Here is a 24,340-nt window from a genome sequence, read left to right on the forward strand (position 1 = left end):
AACAGTCCCTTCTCTCCTGTTATACAGAATCTATTACCATTTATGTGGGGCATCACAGGTTGGGGCTGGATAAAGGAGAGACACACAGAAGCCTTACTCACAAAGTCCAGTAGATTCCAGGAGGGGAGTATCTTTGGGGTAAGCAAATCTCTCCCAAGCTCCTTGGGTGCGGAATGGATTCAGGCCGGACCTGACCATTGCACAGCCTGCTAAGGATTAAACATAATAATATTGTTGATTAAAAACTGCACATTCTACAGAGCTGTAGTTATTGACTCATGTTCCACTGACAGGGACAGCAGTTTTAAGTAAATGCATAGGCTGAGTTAGAATACTGCCTCTGCCACTTATTAGCTGGGTGACTTTAGGCATGTGGCTTAACCTTGCTGAGCACAAGAAATAGTTACGTCCATGTCCTCAAGTCATGCTGCTCACTCATGCAGATGGACTAACATGGGCAAAAATGTGCTGACATACTATAAGAAATGACTTTTCTATTAATTTTACCGTATCCTCATCTATCATTTAGGATTAGATTTGTTTTTGTATAAATAAAAACCCCAAATAACCTTAACTTAAACAAGAAAAGTTTATTTCCCTCTCACATATAAAAAATCCAGAGGTAGATAGTATCAGTACAAGGTTGATCCCTCCGTCATCAGTGGCCTCTTTTTCCACCATCCTCATTCAGCACCTGGCTTTCCTCCTCAAAGTCATCTCATGGTCATGATGGCTACTGAAGCTCCAGCATTATGTCTACATTCTAGAAGGTAGGAGGAAAAGAAAAGAAAAAAAGGACACACCTCACATCTGATTTGATTCCTTTCAAGAAATCCTTTCTGGAAGTTCCATGTCATACTTCCACTTCTACCTCTTTGACCAGAATTTGATCCTGTGGCCATACCAAGCTGCAAAGACATCTGGGAAATGTAAATTTTTAAAAATTACTGTTGTTAAATTACAAAGGGAAAAGAGTAGGAAAAAAAAAAAAGGACACCATTGGAAGAAAGGATGAAATTGGAGTACGTACTGTAGACTATATAAAAAAGAGTAGAACAGATATTGGGTAAGCCACTAGCAGCCTCTTTCATACTTGGTTCTCTCTCTCTCTCTCTCATTCACTTTAGTCGAGTCAAATATCTGCTCAAGAATTAGGAACTTTTCAGAAAATGTTTGTTTTAAATCCCTCTGCTGAACCAAAAATATTAACTCTGAAATGCCAAGTATAAATACACATGCCGGATGCAAGGTTTCAGCCAAAGAAATTCCACTTGTAATTTTAGAATGACAGATGCACTCGTGGTGGGGCAACATCAGTGAGTTACAGAGAATCTAGGCTGTAAAACAGGCGAGCTTTTAACCGAACTGTGACTCCACAGAGATGCTTGCATCACATATTTGTCTCATTTCTCTGGATTTTTGTGGGATTTTTGGTCTGCCTCTTCCTCCCATTTGAAGGATGTTAGTTGTTATAGGAAACGGTGACATTAAATTCAGATGGCAGGATCTGATGATACTGACCTATGCAAAACGATGTGATTTCATTCCAGAAGCTGTGATTTAGTAAGTTCAAACTGCTCAGAGTTTAACTTGCTCCCTGAGTTTGGAGAGGAGGTTGGGGTAGGGGGAGTGTGGGAAGCCAGACGCCTTTGGGAGCTGCCATAACTTCTTTGGGGCATTAGAACTATATTTATTGCAATTAAGTTGCTAATTCAGTAAAAACTGCACAGTTCCCTCGCGGCCTGGGAGAGGGAAATGCAGCTGCTAACAGTGGCTGATTTATAATCACGGAATGACCTAGGTACCAGGGGAAATAAGCCAGATTCTTCCGAGGGCCTAAATCACTCTCTCAGCCAGGCGATCAAAACAGCATGCTCACCCTGGGCAGAGCACCGGAGTTGGGTAGCCTCCAAAACCAGGCTTGAAAAATTCCCAGTGTTCAGTGGGATTAGACCCCTGCCTCTCCCTCATCCCTCAGAAGGATGCAGGAAGTGTAAGAGAGCCTTCAAAGACTCAGAGATCAGTACCTACGCTCTCCTTAACGTCAATCCCAGCCCTAGGGAAAACATGACTCAAAAAAGTGTGTATTTAGTCTGTGATCTCTCCCACTAGCGAGTTCAGGTCATTGAAGATCACATATGGGTGTGAGCAGGGCCAAGCCGAAGGGCTAGCAGGTTGTATACCCCACATCCCCAGGGGATGCCATTCTCAGCATAGTCTAATTCAGTGGTTCTCAAACATGGTTGCATATTAGAATTACTTGAGAAGCTTAAAAAATCCCAGTGCCCAGACTGTACTTCAAACCAATTAAATCAGACTCTCCGGAGGAGTGACCAAGACATCAATAATTTTTAAAGTTCCCCCAAGTGATTCCAGTGTGCAGCCGGGTTTAAGAATCAATGGTCTACCCTCAGAATGGGAGACAATATTTGCAAATGAAGCAACTGACAAAGGATTAACCTCCAAAATTGACAAGCAGCTCATGCAGCTCAATATCAAAAAAACAAACAATCCAATCCAATCCAAAAATGGGCAGAAGACCTAAATAGACATTTCTCCAAAGAACATATACAGATTGCCAACAAACACATGAAAGGATGCTCAACATCACTAATCATTAGAGAAATGCAAATCAAAACTACAATGAGGTATCACCTCACACCAGTCAGAATGGCCATCATCAAAAAAATCTACAAGCAATAAATGCTGGAGAGGGTGTGGAGAAAAGGGAACCCCCCTGCACTGTTGGTGGGAATGTAAATTGATACAGCCACTATGGAGAACAGTATGGAGGTTCCTTACAAAACTAAAAATAGAACTACCATATGACCCAGCAATCCCACTACTGGGCATATAACCTGAGAAAACCATAATTCAAGAAGAGTCATGTACCACAATGTTCATTGCAGCTCTATTTACAATAGCCAGGACATGGAAGCAACCTAAGTGTCCATCGACAGGTGAATGGATAAAGAAGGTGTGGCACATATATACAATGGAATATTACTCAGCCATAAAAAGAAATGAAATTGAGTTATTTGTAGTGAGATGGATGGACCTAGAATCTGTCATACAGAGTGAAGTCAGAAAGAGAAAAACAAATACCATGTGCTAACACATATATATGGAATCTAAAAAAAAAAAAAAAGATCATGAAGAACCTAGGGGCAAGATGGGAATAAAGATGCAGACATACTAGAGAATGGACTTGAGGACACGGGGAGGGGAAGGGTAAGCTGGGACAAAGTGAGAGAGTGGTAGTGTATATATGGACATATATACACTACCAAATGTAAAATAGATAGTTAGTGGGAAGCAGCCACATAGCACAGAGAGATCAGCTCAGTGCTTTGTGACCACCTAAAGGTGTGGGATAGGGAGACACAAGAGGGAGGAGATATGGGGATATATGTATAGCTGATTCACTTTGTTATACAGCAGAAACTAACACACCATTGTAAAGCAATTATACTCCAATAAAAATGTTATAAAAAAAAAAAAGAATCAATGGTCTGACCCATGTAGACTTTGATGTGAATGGCCCCCGCTGCAGCTGTGCTGGGGACAAACTGCACAGACATATGTCACAGCCCTGGGTGGGGGTGGAGAAGAAGAGAGGTGGCAGAGGACAGTAGGGAGATGAGTAGGCCTTCTGGAAAGAAAGAACTCAAAAGGGAATCTAGAAATTGGACCTCAAACCAGCAACCTGTGACGAGGGTGAAAAATTAAGGCACTGTATGATTTGGGGTCCCTGAATGGCTTATATGATTGCAAATTTCACTTTTAATTTGCCCCAGTTCCTGAGCTACATTTCTTGGATATTTTCTAAGACATGTATTTTATGTCATTAAAACAGCAACCCACACTCAAGTGTCACTTCAGAGTTTGCAAAGCACTGTTTCCATACCCACCATCCTTACCAGGCTGCACCTGCACCTTGTAAAGACCCTGCCCTACTTTGTGGGGTCTGAGCCCCTTTCTCTGTCAGATCCAGATGCCATTAGAACCAGATGGTCAGTTTTCCATTTACGGTTTCTGCTGGGAATTTTTTTTTTTTTTTTTTTTTTGTCTTCTCTGAGTTTTCAATTCCTATGGGCAGACTTAGAGGATAGAGCTTAAGGGAGAAATCACCATTTATGATGTATCCTCATCCTCACCAAACTCCACCCTCAAGCTGGACTCCAGGTCAAAGGGCCCTGCCAGCCCCCCACCAAAGGCTCAGTGTTTGGAACGAGGGAATCACTCAGTGATACTTGTGCAACACGTGCACAGGTGAATGGTGCAGCGGCAAACCCCGCTGGGAGGCCACAGGTCAGAATGAAGGCTCTGGGTTCTGAGAGGGAAATGACGGCCCTGGAGAAGAATGGAACATGTGTATTTATTTACTTATTTTATTGAAGTGTAGTTGATTCATAGTGTTGTGTTAGGTGTTAGTTTCTGGTGTACAGCAAAGTGGTTCATTTTTTTTTTTCAGTTTTATGTATATATATTCTTTTTCAGATTCTTTTCCATTATAGGCTATTACAAGATATTGAATATAGTTCCCTGTGCTACACAGTAGGACCTTGTTTTTTATCTATTTTATATAAAGTAGTGTGTATCTGTTAATCTCAAGCTCCTAATTTATTCCTCCCCCACTGCCAACTTTCCCCCTTGGTAACCATACATTTGTTTTCTATGTCTGTGAGTCTGTTTCTGTTTTGTAAATAAGTTCATTTGTATCATATTTTTGGAATCCACATATAAGTGATATCATATGATATTTGTCTTTCTCTGTCTGACTTGCTTCACTTAGTATGATAATCTCTAGGTCCATCCATGTTGCTGCAAAAGGCTGTATTTCATTCTTTTTTATGGCTAATATTCCATTATATATATGTACCACATCTTATTTATCATTCTCCTGTTGATGGACACAGGTTGCTTCCATGTCTTGGCTACTGTACATAGTGCTGCAATGAACATTGGGGTGCATGTATCTTTTCAAATTAGAGTTTTGTCTTTTCCGGATATATGCCCAGGAGTGGAGTTGCTGAATCATATGGTAGCTCTATTTTTAGTTTTTTAAGGAACCTCCAAACTATCCTCCATAATGGCTGCACCAATTTACATTCCCACCAACAGTGCAGGACAGTTCCCCTTTCTCCACACTCTCTCCAGCATTTATTATTTGTAGACTTTTTGATGATGGCCATTCTGACTGGTGTGAGGTGATACCTCATTGTAGTTTTGATTTGCATGTCTAATAATTAGCAGTGTTGAGCATCTTTTCATGTGCCTGTTGGCCATCTGTATGTCTTCTTTGGAGAAATGTCTTTTTAGGTCTTGTTTGGAACATGTGTGGTTAAACAGTGGCAAATCTGGCTGAGGGTTCTTCTGGCCTCAGTCTGCCCTCAGCCTTTTCAAAGGCAATAGTCAAAGGCGCCTCCAGCACTGTCCGGAACACAGTCCTGGTCCTCCGGTGGCTCTCATGCTCACCTGCAGTCACCAGGCCACTGGTCTGCACACAGCAGAGCACAGCGGTCAAGGGCCAACTTCTGTAGCCAAAGGCTTGGCCCCTTACAGGCTGAATGACTCTGAGTACGCCCCCGAAACTATCCCACCTCTGTCCCCTTTATCTGTCCAGGGGTTAGTCTGGGCCTCTTAATGTTGCCCTGAGGCTCAGCATGGGCCTGGAGCCCTGGTAGGAACCCTGTGAATGGTGCAGTGGTGTCCAGGCACAGCTCCGGAGCTACGATTTCACTGCCTTCACCAGGTGAAAACCGGCAGATGGAGGCTGGTGACCCTCTAGGTCTCCCTGGGCCCTGATTTGATGGGTGCTCTGTCCTGACCATGGTGTGAGTTTCATGGGTCTAGTGAAAGCAAACGCTTCTGGCAGATTACATTCAACCTCTAAGGTTGTGGCTCAGTCTTTTTCTTTAAGGACATAGAGTGGTGTTTAGTAAAGCCGGTTCTGGAGTCAGACAGGATCATCTCTCTCCATTATTCTCTTATGACCTTTGGCAAGTTCTTGGCCCTGCTAAGTCTCAATTTCCACATCTTTGGGAATGGAAGCAACATTACTATCCAGGTCATAAGGTTTATTGGGAGAATCAAAGGATATAATGCCTGGAACATAACTAGCACCTGATAAAAAAGAGCTGATATTGCTGGGCAATCTTGTTTATATCCCCCCTCCTCCCCGTGGGCCAGGTCTGGAGGGTCTCTCTGGGCCCCATGGCTTCCCATGGCAGGTCCTGCCAGCTTCAGTTCTGCTCAACTCCAAGCTTCCCCAGGGAGCCCCGTTTTCCAGGAGTTTCCATTCCAAAGTGTCCCCACCCGATAGAAATTCCTGATCTCCAAAAAGAACTCTTGCTTTCTAGGGAAATAACCACTCAAGAAAATATTCTAACATTTGATCACATTGTCAATGTGCCCCATTAGGTCCCCTCTCTCTTCTTCCCCACTGCTTCTGTGGGCAGACCACGTCCTGTTTCAGCAGGGCTGCTGTATTCTAAGACATTGTGCTATTCAAAATGGACACTTTCTCAGACCTAGAGATGATCATACTAAGTGAAGTAAGTCAGACAGAGAAAGACAAATACCATATGATATCACTTACATGTGGAATCTAAAAAATAATACAAATGAACTTATTTACAAAACAGAAACAGACACACAGACATAGAAAACAAACTTAGGGTTACCAAAGGGGAAAGGGTGGAGGAATGAATTAGGAGTTTGGGACTAGCAGATACAAACTAATATAAAAAATAGATAAACAACAAGGTCCTACCATATAGCACAGGGAATTATATTCAATATCTTGTAATAACCTATAACGGAAAAGAACATGAAAAAGTATATGTTTATATGTATAACCGAACCACTTTGCTGTACACCAGGAACTAACACAACACTGTAAATTAACTATACTTCAATTAAAACATAATAAAAAATAAAATAAAATGACACTTTCTCCCAAGTAAGCCACCGCCCCCCTCAAGCCTGGCAGACTGCTCTGCCCAAAACACAGGGCTTGGGAGGGGTGACCTGCACAAACGGACAACTCCTAGACCTAATAATAACTCTCTTCCCCTGTGTTGAACTATTTTGTGTTTATTCATGGCCCCAAGCCCCACCTACACCAATTTGACATCACTGTTTCCAGAGCAAATAATAATTTTCAAATGGAATAAAGCAGGAGCTGAAAGCCCCACAAAATGCAGCTGAATGAGACAAACGTGTTCCTTAAACAATGGATACAATGGAGCGGTGTGGCCACAAGCCTGTGTATTTATGTTCCAGATGACTTCCGTATCTCCACCCCCGGTCACCCCACTAATGAGGAATGAGGAAGACTGGCTGCTACAAAAACAATACACCACAACTTCACAAATCCCATGGGAGCATATATTTATTTTTTGTTGTTGTTTTTTTAACTAAATTTATTTATTTATATTTTATTTTTGGCTGCGTTGGGTCTTCGTTGCTGCATGCGGACTCTCTCTAGTTGCGGCGAGCGGGGGCTACTCTTCATTGTGGTGCACGGGATTCTTATCGCAGTGGCTTTTCTTGTTGCAGAGAATGGGCTTCAGGTGCATGGGCTTCAGTAGTTGTGGCATGTGGGCTCAGTAGTTGTGGCTCACGGGCTCTAGAATGCAGGCTCAGTAGTTGTGGCACACGGGCTTAGTTGCTCTGTGGCATGTGGGATCTTTCCGGACCAGGGCTCGAACCCATGTTCCCTGCATGGGCAGGCGGGCTCTTAACCACTGCGCCACCAGGGAAGTCCTGGGAGCATATATTTATACACAGAGACGTGACTCTCACATTAAAAGATCAAGACTTATTAATGCAGCCCTGTATTTGGAGCATTTGCTACTCCTCAACATTTCAAAGGAAGTATTTGGACTGAAGTTCTCTACAGAATTTAGAATAGACCCTAGAGTCTCGCTCTCATTCACTGTCTGTAGCCCTCCTTTGGCACCCAGAATAGGTTCTTTTATTGGCTGCCTAGATTTTTATGTTTAGGTGTTAAATATACGCTCCTTGAGGCAGGGGCCCTGCCTTACAACAGAGACCTTGATGTCCCAGAATCCAGCACAGAGTCTTACACATAGAAGTAGGTGTTTCTGTTTCCTGAGGAACAGGATGACGTAATACTGCCCAAGAGAGATGGGAATCCATGTGACAGGTAATACCTGAATACGCTGAAGTACATTTTGTTCCAGGACGTCCTCAAAGGACATGAGCTCATTCTCACCTTCACTTCGCAAGGTGTGGTCCACGGATCAGCAGCGGGACATCACCTGGAGCTTGTTAGGGTCTCAGGCTCCAGCTCAGCCCTCCTGAGGTAGGACCTGCATTTTAACAAGGTTCCCAGGTTGTTTACGTGCATATTAAAGCCTGAGAAGCCCTGGTCAGTCTACACGACCTTCGTGTGGATGGTTGAGAGCAGTGTCCAAGTCAGAGTGCGTGTGTATAAAAGAGGGAGAGTGACAGAGACAGAGGAGCCAATAGTAACATTCTCTGAGTGCTCAAAAAGAGCCTCAGAAGTAGGTACTCTCATTATTCCATTTTACTAACTAGCAAGATGTGGAGATCGAATTAAACCTACAGTGTGCACTCGTAAACCATTCTGTTAGGTGTCCTAGGAGCTGTGGGAATCCTGTGGCGTTCACTACCTCAGTAACACCTGGGAAGAATTCTAACTCACATTCAGGTAGCAGCTTCCTCTCACGGAGCGTCTACACACTGACAGGACTTCAGGCAGCCTATATTCTTTACCCTTTAAAACATGTTTTACAAGTAATACCTGCTTACTGCAGAACAATTAGAAAATACAGATAAGCACAAAGAAGAAAGTCATGCCCAGTAATGACAACATAGTTAACATTTTAATAAACATACTTCCATATATCATTCTATGAATAGATATGAGTGTCTGCATGTAGATGTATATACTCATACATGTTTTTAACAAAAAAGAAATCATTGTATCCATACCGTTTTGTGACTTTCTCTGTTTTAAAATACCTGTAGAATTGTATAATAGATTTCTCCAGCCCTCACCTTCTTCTTTTCTCTGCACCTGTTTTAATTCCCACCCGTCCTTGAAAAATTAGCTCAAGGTCCACCTCCTCCAAGAAGCCTCCCCTGGTCACCTAGCCCATGGGTACTGGTGACACTCAGCTGACACGGCCAGCTTGGCCACCTCTACCTGTGTGTCGGCGTAATGCTCATTCCCAGGTCAGGTCAGCTCAGAACAGGATTCGGACGATAGTCATAGGACGCTGGTCTTGTCCTCCAGCTCCTGCGCAGGGAACTGCTTCGGCCACAACAAGCTCCTTTCTCTGAGAGCTCAAGGGCTCTCTTGACTATCTCAGGTCTTATCTGACCTCTGCCCTCCCCATGCCGGCTTCTCCCCGCTCCCTGCACTTACCCATCCACTGTGTTAACATACCCTCTCTCGGCCACAGCTGACGCTCTGCTGGCAGCTGAGCTGAATTAGAATTAACAAGTGAAATTGCCAATATTCTTCTGTTTTTGACCTACCTCAATGGCAATTTCATGAGGTTCACCCTGATACTCCCCCTCTTCCACTGGATGAGACCACGCCTCGGTTTAGCTCTGACAGCTGTTCCTATTACCCGGAGCAAAGACTCATCCCACCCGCCTTCCACTCCGTCACTGGGGCACAAAGCAGAACGAAGCTCTCCTCTCGGTTTCCCTCAAGCTTCCGGTGGACCGGGTCTTTCACTGAGCCTGCTCTTTCTTTCAGGTGATAGCACGTCCTCCTGAGGAGGTTGCCCCAGAGCCCTTGGGTGGACTGGACCAGAAGGCAATCTGAGTAATCTGCAGTGGGCAGTGCTCAGAATGGTCCCTCTTCACTGACTGCTCACCTGTGTCCTTGGCCCGGCTTGGCCTCCACAGGGGGCCACATCCTTATCCGGTCACTGCCTGGGAGTCTAAGGGGGCCAGTGCTTCTCTTGTGCTTGTTGTTACCATCACTCCAATGAGGCTGCTGCCTTCTGGCCTCACTCGTGCCCAAACACCCCAAATTTCTCAGTGGGTGTCAGCGCGCACCCTTATTCTGGGGGGGTTGTTATAATTAGTTTCCTTTTTCTACCTGCTTGGCCGGTAGCACGTGTGGGATCGTACTGGTGGGCTCAGCTGGGTTTTGAATTCTGGCTCCAACACTTGCTAGCTTGCATCAATTTCTTTGGTGTCTCAGGGTCTCATTTTTCTCATCTGTTAAAAGGAGATAATAAGAGTGCCTTCTTCATTAGGTAGTTTTGAGGGTTAAACAGAACCACCCATGAGAGATGCTTAGAGCAGTGCCCAGAACACAGAAAGCACTTAATAAAATCTAGCCTGGAGGCACTAACGACATTTCCCCCCTCTGAGCACTTTGGTGTGTGCCTGAATACATACTTGGTGAGTGATTAACGCTATCTGTAAGAAAACAGAGGCAGCAGTGTCTGTGTTAATTACAGGGCAAGCAGACTGTAGGGGGGGAGGGTGAGTGAGGGGAGACGTAGGTAGAGGAGTCTGTGTCAGAGGGACACTGCGCCCGGTCCCCTAGCTCCTGGTCACACCCATCGCCCCAAACCTCTCACCCCTGGGGGCATTTCTGTCCAGCACCTACATACACTCAGGTAACTGCAGGGGCTTCTGGAAGCCTCAGGCGGGAGCAGCATGAATTCCAGAACCTTGGGGAAAAAGTGTCCTCACCCCATAAAAAAGTCATGTACGCCCCAAGAACCTGGGAACCAACTGCAGAGACATCATAAACATCAGGATCTGACAACAGCAGATTATTCAGTTCCAAATATATACAAAGACTCCACATTGATGTGTAACTTCTGAAGATCTGTGGAAATTAAAGGCCAGGGAACAAGAGGGGACTCTGCAGGGAGAAATGCTCCAAAGTGTCAGCACTAGGGGAGCGCTTACACTGGGAGCAAGCCGGGACGCTTGGGACACACGTGTTACCATTCAGGCCTCCCTGGCACTTTCAACCCCGCTCCATTGAAATCCACCCAAAAATGCGCCCCCCACCCCGGCCAGCTTCACTTTCATCTCAGCTTCCCTTTCTATGCACCACCACGGTTTTCACATTTAGTTTTATAATAATACATATTAAGTTTATATTTAGCTCTGTTTTAGACGTGTGCAGCCGACCCTTTGGTGAACGAGCATTGCTTATAGAAATATAACGGCACAAACAAACACAAGGTGGGTATGGCGCATGCGGTGTGCAGTGGGACTGACCTGTGGTTAGAGTCCTCTTTAATTGCTCCAGCCTTCAGTGAGGATTTCTGCTCAAGTTGTAAGATTTGGAAACTTCTGCTAAGTGGGGATGCAGCGGGCATGTATTTTTGCACGACTGGCTACTAATTCATACATGACTGCAAAATGACAACGTGGGGCTCCTCGTTCAGAAATTAATAAGAGTTTCAAGATGGTGACGGCAGAGCGTTAAACCAAGTGCAGGGCTCTTCTAAGTGTGAGGCTCTAGGTGACTGCACAGGGTACATTCCCATATCGTCAGCCCTGAAGTTTAGGCCACAACGTCAAATTCAAGGAACGTCACATTCCTCTATTTCTCCAAAATCAAATTTAGCCTCCTACACTGTTGGTGGGAATGTAAATTGGTGCAGCCACTATGGAGAACAGTATGGAGGTTCCTTGAAACACTGAAAATATCAATCCCACTCCTGGCCATATATCTGGAAAAGATGAAAACTCTAATTCAAAAAGATACATGCACCCCAACGTCATGCAGCACTGTTTACAATAGCCAAGACATGGAAGCAACCCAAATGCCTATCAACAGATGTGGCATATATATACGAAGATGTGGGATACACACACACACACACACACACACTCAGCCATAAAAAAGAATGAAATACTGCCATTTGCAGCAACATGGATGGACCTAGAGATTGTCATACTAAGTGAAGTAAGTCAGACAGAGAAAGACAAATATTACAACGTATCACTTATATGTGGAATCTGAAAAATAATACAAATGAAATGAATCTATATACAAAACAGAAACAGACTCACAGATATAAAAAACAAACTTAGGGTTACCAAAGGGGAGAGGAGGAGGGGGGATGGACAAATTAGGAGTATGCAAGTAACAGATACAAACTACTATCCATAAAATAGATAAGCAACAAGGATTTACTGTATAACACAGGCAACAATATTCGATATCTTGTAATAACCTATAATGCAAAATAATCTGAAAAAATATATATATATAACTGAATCACTTTTCTGTACACCTGAATCTAACACAACATTGTAAGTCAACTATACTTCAATAAAAAAATTTAGCCTCCAAAATATTAGGGTGTTCCCTCTCTTAATCCTGCGATCCTACAAGAAACCGGGCTTATGTGGTGCTAAACAATGGCAGGGATGGGAAGGAGGCCAGGAGGCTCTTGGGCCCTGGTGGCTTCCTCCTTTACCATTGCTCCCGGGGCTACAGGAAGCCACAGCTGACCCCAGTCCTCACAGGCTTTTGGGCACTCCTGAAGCTCAGAGAGGCCCTCACAGTTCTCCTCCCCACTGGCCACAGACTTGGCATCTACTAGCTACCAAATCTCTGCCTCTCCATGTTCCCTGACCCTCCCTTCCCCTCTCCAAGTCTGGGAGAAAACGGAACCCTCTCTCAGGATCTGGCTACTTCCACTCCCCACTGCCCAAGGCATGTCCCTTCACCCTCCTTTCTAAGACGTTTCCAGATCCACCCCCCTCCAACTGCCTTCAGGAAGACACTGCTGCCCCCTTTCCTAAGGAGGGAGAAGGGAAAGCAGATACCTACCTCAGTGGGGCAGATTTTTTTATATTCTCACCATGATTCACCAAGATTGTGGTGGGGCCTGGACCTCACGTCTAGGTCTTCAGATCTCTGCCATTCTTTGCATCCGCAGAGGACTGGGGGCGCCCAGCGGGAGACGGGTAGCAGATGAGTAGGTGGAGCAAATGAAGTGGAGTAAGCAGAGACCTTCCTGAATGCTGACTCCATTGCCCTCTGTTGTTGTGACCTTAATTTCCCCATCTGTGCAATGGGCAGCAGCACCTGCCTCCCGGGATGGTTGAGGAACTCAGAGCGCACGCTAAGCCCTTTACCACTGTTAGTTCTCTCTCTTCCCTTCCCTTCCTCTCATCTTCTAACCTTGAAGCAACCCCAGGCCAAAGGAAAGGAAATCAGAGGAGTTTTGTAGATTTGGGAAATTATCTCAACGTATTCATAACAGACCACTGAGTAAAAAGGCAGGTGATAAACTAGCATAGCCTGATTCCTTTTATGTAACATCTCACACACACACACACACACATTTCCATCAGAAATGCTTGGAAGGATATTCGCCAAAACATTAGTGGTGGTTTTCTTCAAATGGTAGGATTTCAGGTGGTTATTACCTTGTTCTTTGTATCTTTATGGGTTGTTTAAATTTTTTTTTACAATGAATATGTCTCTTTTTAAAACAATTTAAAGCTTAAAAATGTTGTAAAACACAACTATCTAGAATAAGAGTGATTGGTTTAGAAGATCTCTAAAGGTGAAATGCATAACATTGTCTGTATTAGGACACTGGGCAAAGCTATGATGTAAGCTCAAAAAAATAGCTGCCCCCAGTATAAACTGGTCCAGCCTCTTCAAGAATCATTTAGTAATATCAAGCAGGACTGAAAATCCATATTCCCAACAATTCTATTTTTTGTTATACTCCCTAGAGAAACTCTCACGGCTGAGCACAGAGATACAGGAAAGATGTCAACTGCAGCATTGTAAATAATAGTGAAAAACTGGAAACCAGGACAATGGCCATCGTCTTAGTCTGTTTGGGCTGCTATGGTGTGGCCTATAAACAGCAAACATTTATTTCTCACAGTCTGGAGGCTGGGAAGTTCAAGATCATGGCAACTGCAGATCTGGTATTGGCTGAGAGTAGATGATTCACATTTTATTGGCCAGAACTAGTCACTTGTCCCTTCCCACTGCAAGGAGTTCTTTTAAATGAAAATAGGGCTAAATGTATCTGCATGTTGCTATTATTCTTTAAAAGTGGTCATATGTAGCTTTGTCTAAACATGGGAAGTCAGATTCACGGCATGTTTTCAATCATTTTTTTTAAAATGGGTTAAAGGATGTTGTAATAATTTCTGAGTCTGTTTAGTAAGCTTATTGTTATGCAAAGAAACAGGAAACAGAAGCAGGAAACTACTTTAGTTGCTTAAGAAATCATTTCACTAACCCAGGCAGTGGCAATGTGCATTTCTGAAACTCCTAGGGCCCTGGACCACTGTGGGAAACAGGTATCTGACCCTACACTTTCTTCTACTTCCACATAAGCTTATTTCTGTGTTTATTCCTGCTGCTCTCAAAGAGCAACGTCCATCCCAGCCCATTTCCCTATTTCTGCCTCCATCTAACCTCACAGATTCACTCCTAGCTTTGTTTTTCATTATTAATTTTCATACGTTTAATTGTTATTAAAACATTCTGCATATATTTACAAGGCATCTTGCCCTGGAGTTGCTGAAATCCCTCATCTATTTAAAGAACCCGTCTCCCATTATGGGGCCAAGTTCTGGGCAGAGCAAACAGCTGAGGAAAGAAGTGCTCCCCAGAATCTGAACAGCCTTCAGGCAACACAGTGCCAGGCAGGCAGAGGACCCTCCTGCAGCATTTGTCATTTAAGGAACTATTACGACACTCTGACTGGGAAGAAGCCCAGTTGAGGCACCCTATGTGGAGAGCCTCCCAGCCTCCTGCCAGAGGGTGGACCAATACTGAGCTTGTCTTCACCCTTCGTACGCTATGGATTCTGGTTCTGTCTGTGCGGCCACCAGTGCCCAGTCACCCTCCAGCAAAACCAGGGCTCCTCTCTCCCTCGTCTCTCTCCCCCAGGTCCCTAGGGCTGGATAAACCTCCCTTCTTGGAATCTGCCCTTCCCTGGCCCTTGTCCAGCCTCTCCTCCTTGCATCTGCCCCTCTGCAATTGTTTCTTGGCCAATCTCCCAGCCTCCAGTTTCTCCCACACCCAGAGCCCTCTGCCCTTCGCCTTACTGGGACTCCAGGAACTTCCCTCAAAACTGCAGCGGCTCCCCCTACAGGACAAAGGAGGAAACTCAGTGGGGCCCCAGACCCTTCTCCTATCCCATCCAACCTCACACCTCTATTTCTGCCACTTTCTTCTGCACAGACTTTCAGCCACACTGCGACAGGGTCTATCCTGGGTGGAGGGTAGGCAGGAGGGTCATTTGGCTCTAACCCCATTTTCACAAAGAACCTCAAAGTTAAACTTCTGAAGTAATTTTCAAATGAGGTTATGCGTAGAGTCTCAGAGAAAAAATGACAGATGTCCCCATACAACTTTATCTTGGGTCCTGTTACTGGACCACATTATCAGTGGAGAACTATAAATTAATATATTTTTAATAAACTCTGTAATTTTTTGGTAATCGTAATCATAATTGTTTCTGTAGATGTAAAGCACAATTATCTAGCATCATGTTAAAACAATTAATTGGTCAATGAAGACATACTATAAAATGACCACAAAGGTTATCACTCTGTTAAGCATTTCTTTCTTATATCCTTTACTTTCTTCCTTTTTTCTGGAGAGGGTGGGGTTAGGATTCATTTCTTAGCATACACAATCTTTTTCTTTTTTCCCTTTAATGGCCTGTCTTTCCTTGTCTCTGCTGTGCATGTGGCTTTCTTCCTTCCTTCCCCAAATAATCACCAAGCTCCCCCTGCCCAGAACTGTCTCCTTCCTGCTGATCTCAGGCCAGGCTCCTGCCAGGCTCAGCTGTCACCTCCCAACCTCTTGGCCCTCCCATGATGGCTTAGCTCACTGAGCTGCAGTGCATAGTGCCAGCCCTTGTTTGGGCTTGGCATAAACCACCTTGAACTTCATATTGTCTTTCTTCTTGTGCAGCATGTCTTTCCAACTAAACTGGAAGCAGGGGCTGCATCCCACCCTCCCTTTTTGCATCCACAGCTCCCCTCAGTGTGCCCTGAACCCCGTTAACCCCACAGTGAACGCCCCATAAGCCCTTCCTCAGGCTGCTGAGGGTCCAGCTTGCCGTCCCTGTTTGTGGACTCCTCTTAGGGAATGTCCTTTAGGATGGGCATTCTTAACCAGAGGTCCTACAGCAGGCTTTGGGGGGCTCCATGAACCTTGCAAAATCGTGCAAAATCTTCTGTGCGAGTGCAGTTTTATGATGAGGGTTTATAACTTTCATCAGAGTCTCAAAAGGGCCTGTGACCTAAACAAAACATGATGAACTCCTGCCCTGAGGTGCTCTGGTTGCTATCAGCACAGAAATGGATGAAAGAACTCAGTTGTCTTATCTGCAAACTGGGAGTAATAACGGGGGCCTATATGGAGGGGGTCCTCAGGAAACGGCAATTATCAGTATCCCTGACCTAGTTCCAGAAATGCCTTAGCTCAGGGGTTCCCAAACTTGGATAGTCATCAGAATCACCTGGGGGGCTTGAAAAATACAAGTTCCTGTCCTGCATTCCAAGACCAAAATAGAGACAGTCTCCACGGGAGGAGCAGGAGTTCTGCATCTTTATCAAGCCTCCTCCTGGTGCTTCTGAGGATGGATCGGCCAGGTCTGGGAATCGCTGCCGTTCCGTGCTCCCCTGCCTCCACAAGGCCTTCTCGGCCCCGTCTTGCCTCTTTGTGGGAAGTACACGTGTTTAAGGAAACTGCCCAAGCCTCTGAGGGAACAGCGGGCTGCACAAGTCTTTCAGAACAAGGAATTAAGTATCTTTATAATTATATCCAGGCCTATATTTAGGCCCTGGCTCATATGCCCTCTTGAACTTCAAATAAATACCTATTTTGTTCCTTGTTTAAACAGGTGTAACAATATCGGGGATACTAGATTTATCCAGGCAGGAAGGCAGCTCCCACAGCTGTCAGAAAGCACGCTACCCTCATTCCTCACAAGAGGAAAAGCTAATTATACTGTCATAGAGCAAAATAAATGTACAATGTCTACCCCTGAGCTCACTGGACCGCTCAGGGCTGCGCTCTGGCAGGATTCAGGGCCAGCTCGGTTGGCACATGCTCAGATATGATAGAAGCCACTGCGGTGGGGCGATTCTGGGTTGGTGAGGTCTGCTGTCCCCAGAATGCTTACACTCTCACACAAACACACACCCACACACACTCATGCACACACACTCTCATACTGGAATGCACAACTCTCACACATACTCATGGAACACTCACACACACACACACACACACACTCACACACACCCCTCCTCTGATGCCAGAGCGTTCCCACCCAAGCATGAGAGTTTACTCCCCGTGGACTTCTGACTTCCCATTCCCTGTCCAAATGCCAGGGACTTTCCTGATTTTAGCACTTAAAATCTCACGTCTGGGAACACCCCTCTCCCCCAAAGTCCTGGGCAAAATGGAGTGGCGGCCACCCTAAGGTGCACCTTCTGCTTTCTCGGCTGCACGGTGTCCTGTGAATGGGGCTCCACCTGCTCTCCCGGGAGGGATCTGAAGTCCTCGTGCTTACTGACTCGGCAGAGCTGACACATCCAGACAAGTACGCACCGCGGCAGCCGGCACCTACACAGCTCCAGTGAAGGAGATAACCTGCTGATTAGGGGTCCCGTGGCGGTCCTGACTGCACATTAGAGACACCTGGGAGACTGACCTGCACCCTGATGCCCTGGCCCTACCATACAGAGTGTGGTTTACATGGCTGGGGCGGGGCCCGGCGCTGACAGGTTCTTCTAGTTTCTCAGGTGGTCTGAATGTGCAGTCAGGATGGAGAATCGCTGAATCCGGGCAAAGCGTACAGCAGTCAGGTCACTCCCTAGTGCCTTCCTCACACCTCTACGGGGCGTGGGGCTTACGAGCACAGGCCAGAGGTCCTGTCAGGAGAGAGGAGCCCTGAATCTCCTGCTCCTGCACTTTGAAATGGACATGTTATCCTATAAACCAACACACAGACCCGTGCAGTAACTGAACCTAAGGCCGGTGCCACATTAAGACTTTCTGATTATGCCTCTAGCCAAAGGCTCAACTCTAGCCTTTTTTTTTGGCCACTGAAAGAAGTTTCCAAGCAGCAGTTTTGACTATGGCCTGCCACCTATCATGGCAGAAAAAGGCACTTCTCTGGCTGTAGGACTGAGTATTCCTGTGGATGAACAGGATGGCGTTGAAGAACAGTGGCTCATAAGCTGCTCTCTGAGAAGCGGCATAAAGATGGGCTGCAGGAAACAGCAAAGGCTTTGGAATTAGCTGAAGTAGAAGTGGCATCCCTTCTCTCCACCTATCAGCCACTGACGTGTGACCTTGGGGCAGTTGCTGTACTATGCCAAGCCTCGGTTTCCTCCTCGGTAAAAAGTGCATAACAATACCTACCACCAAAGGTTCTTGCTGGTCTATCAGTGACTAGTCCAGACCTTGGCTTGGCGTAGGTGGCAGTTGAGTAAACGACAAGTGATAACTATTGAGAAAAAGTGAATGGCGACGCTGCTTCCGTCTTCGTGTTGTACCAGTGTGCTCCCATCACGTCCTAAAGAAGGTATTCTGTTCTCAAGTCACATAAACAATTAAGTTAATGGAAAGTACTGGTTTCCTGTTGCTGTTGTAACAAATTACCACAAACTCAGTGGCTTAAAATCATGCAAATTTTTTATCTTACGGTTCTGGAAGTCAGAAGTCTGAAATGGGGTTTGCTGGATTAAAATCAAGAGGTCGGCAGGGCTGTGTTCCTTCTGGAGGCTCTGGGGGAGGATCCAGTCCCTTGACTTCTCCATCTTCTAGAGGCTTCCGGCATTCTCTGGTTCTGGACCTCTTCCTCCCTCTTCAAAGCCAGCACTCTAGTATCTTCAAATCTCTCTCTGACTCTGACGACTCTTTCACTTATGATCACCATTGCGATTCCATTGGGCCCATCCAGACAATCCAGGACAATCTCCCCATCTCAGGATCCTTGGCTTAATCACATCTGCACAGTCCCGTTTGCTCTGTAAGGTAACGTATTCACAGACTCTGGGGATTAGAAGGTGAACATTTTGGGGAGGCTATTATTCTGCCTACTATATGGGGAGAACTTTATCAATGTTAAATTTTTTATCTTCTCTAGGTTTTTCTCCAACCTTTGATACCTACTCCCAGTCACCGGGTAGCAAATGCTGGCAGAAGGTTAAAAAAATCGCTGAACAAATTAAATTAGCATCACCAGAATATTCAGAAACTGCCCATCAGAGACTTCAATAGTTTCCCTTGTGTGTGTGTGTGTGTGTGTGTGTGTGTGTGTGTGTGTGTGAACCTGTTTACTGGTGGTTGTGATTTCACGGTATAGTACATGCCATAGCAGGATCATAGTTTTTGCCTGTAAAATTGTTCCTAGAACATTTGAGGGGACTAATTGGTGACACGGTGTCCTGCAGAGATGACTGTGACTTTGCAGGCATTCTAACCTCTGACAAGTCTGAGGGCTGCCCCAGGGGGCTGCCAGGCCTAGAACTTTAAAAGACCTCTCCTCCCCTGAGTGGGGGACCACTGGCAAGCCCGGCCAGGAAGGAAAGACTTGAACTGAATATGCAGCGAGCTCTCATGTCCTTCAAATGAGTTGAGACCTCAAATCTGAAGTTTGGATAGGAAACTGGGACTCAGTGGGAGGTCTGCGAGGGTGGAGGACGGAGGTGCTTCCAGGCTTTCAAAACACAAAACAGGTGGTTTTCAGTGGTGCTGGCTGGCTGGGGAGAGGGGGGAGGTGAGGGGTGAATACAAGGCAGGCAGGCTTCTGGAAGGGTGGGACCCAGGGCTGAAGCCTGGGCTGGCTGCCTGAGAGTAGAGTGACAGGGGAGGGCTCTGAACCTCCCTGCACGGGAGGGGCTGCCAAGAGGTTCGGGGAGGAACCCCAATCCCGGCCTGAGAAATGCTTTTCTCGGGCTCAGAGGCCAGGGTGCACAAAAGTGGGAGTCCAGCCAAGCCAGAGGTCCCCCAGCAAAGAAGAGGACCAAGGAGCAGAGTGGTGTGAACCCGTTCTTCTAATGAAGCAGCAGTGATGTGGGTGACAAGGAATCTGAAGGCATGAGCTCAACCAGAGGCGGGATCAGCCAAGTCTGACAGGCCTTAATTATTTTAGGGTAAGAAATCTGTGCTCGGTAAACACGCCAGATGTTTATGCTTTTGTATATTTTGATTTCTTGTTTGTTTTCTTTGTTATTGATGATGATGATGTTGTTTTAGTAAAACTCTAAATAAGAAAAGGGTAACGGGGTCCTTGTTTTTGCCTGGGAGGACCCAGCTGGAGAATCAAGGAATCCTTGTGCAGCTGAGGCCCCCGGTGAGGTGAAGCATAGAAACGTGGGCAAACCTTAACCCCAGAAGTGGCTGCTCTCAAATCTCCCGGGGAGTCTTTCATGTATATGTATAACTGAATCACTTTGCTGTACACCTGAAACTAACACAAGATTGTTAATCAACAACAGCAAGGGCAGGCGTCGAAATGGACAACTTAGCCATGTCCCATTTCACTCACACAGAAGGCTGGACGACAGTGCTTTTTTAAGTAGCTTGGCTGATCATACAAAATGCCTCCTGGCTCACCAAAGGGCCGTGGCTGCCCATTTTCCCTTTATCCTCTCTAGCCCTTATACACACAACAAAATAAATAGAAGTCTACATTCTTCCCAACAGACCTGCCTGACATCCATTAACACTAACCTCTGGCAAGTGGCAATCCTCAAGGAAGCTCCAAGATGTTTTCAACGCAAGGATTTTGATGTGTTCTCTAAATGAGCGTTCTCATGGCCATTTTCCTGACAAGGCAACTGGCCTCAAGATGGTAAATGGAGACACTGGTTAAGTGATCCTGCACGCAAGGGATAAATCTGTGCACAGAATATGGTCCGAGGGCCCCAATTCCCTGCCTATTCCATTAGACAATCAAAATCTCTCAGTCAAGCATGTAGCAAATGGGTGTCCCAGGACTGGCAACTGACTGATACGTCCCAGAGCTCACATTCTAAGCTATTGTCCAGAGAACACCCCGACTGTTCACATGTGTGGGGAGCAGGGGGAGTGGCAGTGGAGAGAAGGGGTGGGTAATTTATTCAGGAGCTGGAAGCTGAGAAACAGATTTGGTAAGCAAATACTTCAAAGCCCACTAGAGAACTCCCATAAAACACAGGCTCTCTGAAGCAACCAGGGAGTGATTTAAGTCCACTTGGAATTTTGAGGGGGAAGGGGTAAGACTTATCAACTCTGTTCAGAGCCTCATGAATAATTTCACCTGACACGGGACACTGAACCAGCAGAAAGCTGGGATGTACAAAGGAAAATAGGTTTCCAGCTAATCTTTGGTACTCAAGTCTTATTCCAAAGTGGGGAACCAGGGTGGGTGAAGCCCAGACAGGAAGTTCACCATTTTTAGACACGTTATATTTTGTCCTTGTGAGAGAAGTGTTAGATGGGAAACACATTTTCTGGCAACTGAAATTGGACTGGCTGGTTGGCTAAGGGAAAGGCCATGCACCCACGTACTATCGGGATGTGGAAGTCGTTTGGAACTCTCTCTAGGCTAGTAGAGGCAGTGAGAGAGGGGCCTTAAAATGAAATAAACATCTAAGCCCCGATCTGCAAAGGTGGTGGTTGCCACAGTTCCTCCTGTCGCCCTAAAACGCAGGGCACCGTTCCCCTACCTTCTACCTCCACACTTCATTTCTGCGATAGATACTTCAGTTACTGCCAACGAGACGACCAGCCTGGCGCTGGGAGAGGGTTCCCCCCGTTGTTCTCATTGCTGTGGACAGAGTGGGTTTGGGGGACGGTTGCCTGAACCTTCTCGATGATCCCAGGGGGTCTCGGTCCCGCGGGAATCACCTCCGTCCCCTTCGGAGCGCAGCCTGTTCACCCAGGTGCCCGCCGTCGAGGTGGCAGCGGCGGCGACGGCGACCCTGGCCGGCCAGGACCGAGGAGCGGCCGCGCTGCTCTCCCCGCGATGGCCGCAGGGGGGCAGGACAGAGGGACCGAGGACACTGGCCCGCCTAGGCGCCGGGCGCTCGCGGAGTGCGGGGCTCGCGGGGGACCGCGCGCGCGCGGGTCCGGAGCCCTGGGAGTGGCCGCGCGCTCCGCCGCTGCCCGACCTGCGCTGAGGGAACGCTCGGGAGCGAGGGGGCTGTGCCGGCCGAGGGGTCCCGCCGCCCCGAAAGCCGGGGGACAGTCATGGCAGCCTCCGAGAGGAAGGCTGCCCTGGGAAGGAAGGTGGCCAGCTGCTCCCCGCGTCCCTTCTGTCCTCAGGGCCGAAACCACCCTCCCAGCATCTGGCGACCCCGTATTGCCCCCACCCTCCTACCCCCGTTTCGCAGCTACAGAGGCCTGGAGGTGTCATGAGCCTAAAGGACATAATTTCGACCATAAATCAATTCTGCTAATTCTGAGCCCTGAGGTTCAGAAGGTTTAAATTCAGGAGCCAGGTTTTTACATCTAATTAGATGGACACCATTTCTTGTTGTTTTCTCCCACCGTGGCCCCTCCACGTCAACTCTTTTATCTTTTAGTACAAACTTCCGCACATTTTCAGCATTCACCCCAAGAAGTTACGATCATCCCGGTTCTCTTCCCTTCTTCACATAGTCTCCATTTCTCTTTTCTTCCTTTTTCCAAATTTATTCCTGACGCGTTTGAGCCGAAAAAGTGCTAGTTCAGAGAGCTCCGACACAAATGGAAATGGCCCCGGAAAGGAAGAAGGCGGAGCAAAAATCAAATTGCATCTCTGAGGGTACTGAGTCAGCATTAACTTGTTCAATAAAATAGTCTCGTCTTTTTTTTTTTTTTTTTTTTTGATGAAAGTTCATAATAATGCAGCTGACAAGAAAATTAGTTATTTCTGAGATATACATTTTAAAGTAATAACTAGGATTATTACTTATAACATCATACCAGAACATATAAGATTTTTAGAAATTTCAGGTAATGTCTGAAACATTTATATTAACATATTTCCATACAAATAACCCAATAAAAGTTTAGTATTAGTTGTTCTGTTTGTTTGTTTTTTTATACTGCAGGTTCTTATTAGGCATCAATTTTATACACATCAGTGTATACATGTCAATCCCAATCGCCCAATTCAGCACACCACCATCCCCACCCCCCTGCAGTTTTCCCCTCTTGGTGTCCATATGTCCATTCTCTACATCTGTGTCTCAACTTCTGCCCTGCAAACTGGCTCATCTGTACCATTTTTCTAGGTTCCACATACATGCATTAATATACGATATTTGTTTTTCTCTTTCTGACTTACTTCACTCTGTATGACAGTCTCTAGATCCATCCACGTCTCAACAAATGACTCAATTTCGTTCCTTTTTATGGCTGAGTAATATTCCATTGTATATATGTACCACATCTTCTTTATCCATTCGTCTGTTGATGGGCATTTAGGTTGCTTCCATGACCTGGCTATTGTAAATAGTGCTGCAATGAACATTCGGGTGCATGTGTCTTTTTGAATTACGGTTTTCTCTGGGTATATGACCAGTAGTGGGATTGCTAGGTCATATGGTAATTCTATTTTTAGTTTTTTAAGGAACCTCCATATTGTTCTCCATAGTGGCTGTATCAATTTACATTCCCACCAACAGTGCAAGAGGGTTCCCTTTCCTCCACACCCTCTCCAGCATTTATTGTTTGTAGATTTTCTGATGATGCCCATTCTAACAGGAGTGAGGTGATACCTCATTGTAGTTTTGATTTGCATTTCTCTAATAATTAGTGATGTTGAGCATCTTTTCATGTGCTTCGTGGCCGTCTGGATGTCTTCTTTGGAGAAATGTCTATTTAGGTCTTCTGCCCATTTTTGGATTGGGGTGTTTGTTTCTTTAATATTGAGCTGCATGAGCTGTTTATATATTTTGGAGATTAATCCTTTGTCCGTTGATTCGTTTGCAAATATTTTCTCCCATTCTGAGGGTTGTCTTTTCGTCTTGTTTATGGTTTCCTTTGCTGTGCAAAAACTTTGAAGTTTCATTAGGTCCCATTTGTTTATTTTTGTTTTTATTTCCATTACTCTAGGAGGTGGATCAAAAAAGATCTTGCTGTGATTTACGTCAAAGAGTGTTCTTCCTATGTTTTCCTCTAAGAGTTTTATAGTGTCCAGTCTTATATTTAGGTCTCTAATCCATTTTGAGTTTATTTTTGTGTATGGTGTTAGGGAGTATTCTAATTTCATTCTTTTACATGTAGCTGTCCAGTTTTCCCAGCACCACTTATTGAAGAGACTGTCTTTTCTCCATTGTATATCTTTGCCTCCTTTGTCATAGATTAGTTGACCATAGG

Source organism: Eschrichtius robustus, chromosome 2 (genome assembly GCF_028021215.1).
Source record: "Eschrichtius robustus isolate mEscRob2 chromosome 2, mEscRob2.pri, whole genome shotgun sequence".
Lineage (NCBI taxonomy): Eukaryota > Metazoa > Chordata > Mammalia > Artiodactyla > Eschrichtiidae > Eschrichtius > Eschrichtius robustus.